At 37.3% G+C, this 5693-nt stretch overlaps 1 pseudogene; it reads left to right on the top strand.

Moving 5' to 3' along the window:
• The window catches only part of LOC107724700 (vacuolar fusion protein CCZ1 homolog), a 19300-nt pseudogene that overhangs the window by 11393 nt on the left and 2214 nt on the right, over positions 1-5693 (top strand).

Here is a 5693-nt window from a genome sequence, read left to right as displayed (position 1 = left end):
CGCCGTTCTCAAGCCCGCCTGCCTCCGCTTCTCAAGCCCGCCGGCCGTTCCTCACTTTAGCACTCTACTGACTCTACTGTGTGTTTCGTTGTGAAAGCGAAACTACTTTGTTTGGCCTTCCAAAAGAGGAAAATCAGTGGTTTGTCATGCCTAGAGCTGATCCGTGCTGGTCGCTGAGGAAATACTACAACTTTGTGCTGTGGATCGCCGGATCGGCTTTCACCATGGACAAAGCGGAGTCCAGCCCGGTGTCGTCACATGTGGTTGCCGCTTGAGCTGTTCTCAAGCCCACCGGCCTCCGCTCACTCAAGGCTGCCGTGTGAAACTACTTTGTTTGGTCTTCCAAAAGAGGACACGACTACAAGTCAGTGGTTAAGTTGTATTTACAACACTGTTCCAGAACACTTCGACCCAAATATTCGGATGTGTGCAGCACATTTTATGGAGGACTGTTTCTTGATCCTGGTAGAGTAGACTACAATGCCGGCTGTTCTGACTCACAGACTGTAAGTACGTTTTCATATTTAAAGAATTTGCCACTTATGATTCAAACGCGAGTTTTGAGCAGTGTAGAGTAGCGCTTGTTGTTTGTCATTTCTCCGATCCCAAATGCAGACATGGTTTTATGTTTACGTGGCGCGATGCAACACGTAAAAAGACAGTACAAGTCATTATAATCCGTAATTATGTCCCCCACTGGATGCTACAAATGCCTCGTTTATAACGTGTTTTAATGTGTAATGTGGGCATCACAGTATGGTAAGGGGTGTAACATTTCCGTCACACGCTTGAGGTATTCGGCCAATCACAACGCACTGGATAGCTGACCAATCAGAACACACCTCGCTTTTCAGAGCGATGAGCTTTGTAAAAATCGAGGCGTTTCAGAAAGGCAGGGCATAGAGGAGAAACAATAATGTACAGTATGTGGAAAATAATGTGTTTTTGAACATTTCATTACACCAAATACACAAAATAATCTTTTTAGCAACATCATATGACCCCTTTAAAGGTCATAGTGTTCTGATGAGGGGGTTAAAAACAGGACGGAAAATAGCCTATTACTTCTAAATTATGTTTTTTTAAATGTAAAAATCTTGATAACATTATAAGTTGACCTCAGAGAACAGTACAAAATAAAAACAGAGGCAGTCCATTTCCCCTTTAAAGCAGGCTTATATTTTACAATATAAATATAGTTTAAAGTATAGTTTACCATAAATTCTTATCAGAATATTCAGCAGTACACTATTATAAATAACTACAATACATTTTCATTTAACTGCAAATAACATGCAATTAAGCATCTGAAAGCATTAAATTCAGTGCACACTTAGGTAGGCTATGTTTTTTCAAAGTATATTTTCATAAAAGTACACTTATATTTCACAAAGTCAACAACTTCAAAATCAGAATTTTGAGTCTGTTTGACGATTTCGAATATTTCGTTTTGAATCAAATAAAGCTGTTTTTACACTGATGCCACACAGATTCATTCGTTATGAATTATCTGATCTTTTGATTTGGGTCAGCCACACCTACCTAAAACGGCTCGTTCTAACACGCCCCCACATACCTACGTCACTATTTGGGCGGCGTTATGCAACTCTTCCCAGATAGTGACGTAGGTATGTGGGGTGTGTTAGAACGAGCCGTTTTAGGTAGGCGTGGTTGACTCTTAACTTTTATAAAGAATATCTCTTTGGATTTGAGACTTTAGTCTTTGCAACTTTACAGATCTTCTTTATGCACCAAGAGCTTGTAACACTCCAAAGAGAAAGGAAAAATTGAAATCGCATCATATGACCCCTTTAATATAACTCAGAATGTATTTATCTGAAAGAAGAAAGTCATGTATACCTAGGATGGCTTGAGGGTGAGTAAATCATTTTTGGGTGAATTATCCCTTTAAGGCTCCATTAGTTAGCATTAGTTAATTCATTAGTTAACATAAACTTCCAATAAAAAATTATTCTAAAAGCATTTGTTAACCTTAGTTAATTTCAGCATTTAATAACGCGTTGTTAAAATCAAAAGTTGTAACTGTTTTATTTAATGGATTTGAGCTAACATGAACTAACAGTTGTATTTTTTAACAAATAATAACTTTTGTAACAAATGTAGCTATTGCTCATTGTTAATGTTAGTGACTAATGTTTACTAATGAGACCTTATTGTAAAGTGTTACCTATTTTTCTTTATAATTGTTTTGCCCTTTAATCTGTTTGAAACATTTGTTTACTTTATACATTTTTTGTGTATTTCTCTATTGTATTTAAATGTTCAGTTCTTTTTGTTTTAAGAAAAAAGTTATTAAAAGTTATACTGTCTAAAAAGTTATTCTATATTAGTATAAAAGTTATACTAATCAGCATTTATTTGAAATCAAAATTAATTGTATATAAACAAATGTCTGATTGTTACAGCAAAGCCAGCTTGTAATCTTTATAGTCTCTAGCCTACTAATACACTTGTGTATTACTGTATGTATACAGTTTCTAACAGTATGCATGACATGATTTTGCTATTTTAAAATAGTGTGTGAATTTTGTGCAAATTTGATTTTTATACCATTGAATTTCAGTTGAATATATTGTGGGATACAATCACTTTGAATGTAGACACAGTGTAACTGATGTCATGCCATAATAATTCAGTGTGTTTTTGGAATGTGCTCCAAAGTAATGTGCCGTCTACAGCTGTGTTAATGAATGATCTGTGTGTGTGTGTGTGCAAACATTCGGCAGCTTGCAGGAAGAGACTCTCCACTCAGGCCAGAGGTGGCTGGGAATCTGTTGCACTACGGGAGGCAAGTATCCAAATATTTCCTGCTTTGAACTCAGGGCTGGAACAGTGCGCTCTTGGCCTTCTGCCTGTCTGCTTGGGCTCCATGCTTCAGGGACACAAGCAGCCAAGCACAGCGCTAAGACAACACAGATCAACCAACACTGCCAAATATCAGATTGCACAAGGGTAATTTAATTGCTTTAGTGGCAAAGAGAAAACAAGAAGCCCAACAGACTTCACAGTAGCCTGTCTAAATTGTTCAGCGAGTTGATGATGGCACAAAGGGGTCACGTTCGATTGATTGCAATAAGATTTATAGATTATTCTCCTGAGATCAATCAAGGAGAGACTGATGAATAATTGGCAGAGCTTCTTTGTTTGTATGTGTTCGGTGTGTAATGTGGGTAATGGGAGCATAATCTTCAGAGGGTCGGCTGTGACTCATGAGGCCCGGGCTGCCCCCTGGAGTTTAGCAGGACAGAGTAGCTGGTAGCAAACTGTAAGCACTGAGAACTGTGACTTGGCACTTATTCAGAGGCCTGGGAGATAATCACAGATTATTCATCATTTTGAAAGACTGTGACTTGGCACTTATTCAGAGGCCTGGGAGATAATCACAGATTATTCATCATTTTGAAAGAGATGTTTGTGGATTTTGGTGCCTTCTTAAGAGGTCATGTGAATATTTGTATTATGCATGAAACGTCCAGAGTTGTACTGACATCTTATGTTATGTTATGGAAACAGATTTTTAACAGGACCAGCAAATCTTAAAGATCCAGATGCAAAATTCAGATTTCCCAAGATATTTGTGAACACAGAGGACAGTTACGAGGAGCTACATTTGATCGTTTACAAGGTGAGAGAAAACGTCAAACTCGGTGTTATTCTTTATGCGTTTTAATCTATGGGTTTAACAGATTGATTGACTTCGATTACCTAACATTCATGTTGTAAATTGTTATTAATAATAATAATAATAATTACGTAAATGTTATTCTTTATCCAGGCAATGAGTGCAGCTGTATGCTTCATGGTAAATGGTAAGTGTCTGCTCCCAAGTAATTTTAACACATTTTTTGTTCTTGTTTTGTTAACAGTTCACTTAGTAATCATATTATCAGGAAATCGGTCAAATGTTAACTGTTCTTTTACACCCTGCTTCCCTTTGTGCTTGTAGCGGCAGTGGATTTGAGTCGTGAGTTGTGTGAACAACTAGACAGCCTGGTTGGTCCCCAACTCACCCTGCTGGCCTCTGACATATGTGAGCAGTACAACATCAACCGAAGGATATCAGGGTCAGTATTACTCCAGAGCTTCACTTCAACTGCTAAATGATATCATAAAGGCATTGTAAATAGTTTTTTTGCCACTTATCACACTTTAAAGACACATAACAGCTTTTATTCTTCCATGCATGTTACACTGGGAGGGAATACTGCACCTCGGCTTCACTAATTCTCTCAAAACTGTTGTTGTAGGCCAGAGAAGGAGCCTCAATTTAAGTTCATCTACTTCAACCATATGAACTTGGCTGAGAAAAGCACCATCCACATGCGCAAGACGGCCAGCGTGTCCCTCACCTCTGTCCATCCAGACCTCATGAAAATCCTTGGGGATATCAACTGCGATTTTGCACGGTAAGCAAGCAGTGCCGCTGATCAATTGAAGAGGTGTATTCAAGTCATTGTATGTTTGAATTACATTTTGTAAATGTATTTGGAATAAATTAATATATAGGACAAAAAAATGAGCACCATTTCATTGACCCAAATAATGTTTATTTTCTGGTGAAATATTAGTATGTACTGAGACAGCAGGTTTCATTCACTAATAATTGTGTGGATTATCCGTCATTGTATGCACATGAGAATTTCTCACAATAGATTTCAGCTTAATTCAAAACAGTTTTTTTTCTTAAACTCGCAATGTTAATGAATTTAGGGTATTCTAAATGAGTGTGACCACATGCTCGAGGTTACTAATTTGCATAAAGCATGCCTAAACCATTTCCTTATAAGGGGTTTCTGTACAACAATCTCTAGGGCTGGGTATCGATTCAGATGTCCCAATTCGATTCGATTTCGATTCGCAAGCTCTCGATTCGATTCGATTCTCGATTTTTTTGATTACATTCAGTGAATATAGTTTTAATACAAATGCTATTGATATTTCTAAAAAATGAACAGTAAACATCAGTTTACAAATGGTGAATTAATAAAAAGAAATTAAGAACCATATGCCTGTATTTTAAACCTATTCTTTTTTTTGTATAGGGTCCTTTTTTAAACAATAATAGGGCCCTATAAAATGTTCTTAATTTTTCTGGAAATCAGATGAAGGCAAACAAAGTGCTGCACAACAGAGGTTTACTGTTAAAATTAAAAAATAAAACAGATGTGATTATTCCTTTAAAAATAAAGAGTTATTAATATTTATTAGCAGTAGTAGCATTGAGTCTTAAGACTGCTAAATAGTAATATATTCTGACACAGTTTCTTAACGTTAAACTAAACTTTTATTTTGACGGGTTGCCGTGAAGAACTTCCAGCTGCTGTGTATGTGATATGACGGTAGTTTTCTCAAATGAAACGGTAAAATGCTAATGAAGTGACTCTCAGAGCAGCTGGAGATGACATTCGTGTTCATATCATCATATAGTGAGACGGCAGAAGAAGCTGAAAACACCGCGAGCGTCATCCACGCTTTAGTATGTGTGTAGTAAACAAAAAAGTGTGCCGCACCATCCGCCATTCATTCATTGCGGAAATCATGGCGCCTTATGCGTGATATCAAATGCTTCCGCAGATTTATAGTATTACTATAGCATTTCACCTGAGCATTGCGAATTGCGTGTATGGCCATGATAAGTGCTGAATGAATGACAGGATTTCTGTTGTAACATC

The sequence above is a fragment of the Sinocyclocheilus rhinocerous genome, unplaced genomic scaffold (assembly GCF_001515625.1).
Source record: "Sinocyclocheilus rhinocerous isolate Xijiao unplaced genomic scaffold, SAMN03320098_v1.1 scaffold1026, whole genome shotgun sequence".
Classification (NCBI taxonomy): Eukaryota; Metazoa; Chordata; class Actinopteri; order Cypriniformes; family Cyprinidae; genus Sinocyclocheilus; species Sinocyclocheilus rhinocerous.
Note: the sequence above shows the minus strand (reverse complement) of the source record. Positions and strands in the feature narration are given on the sequence as shown.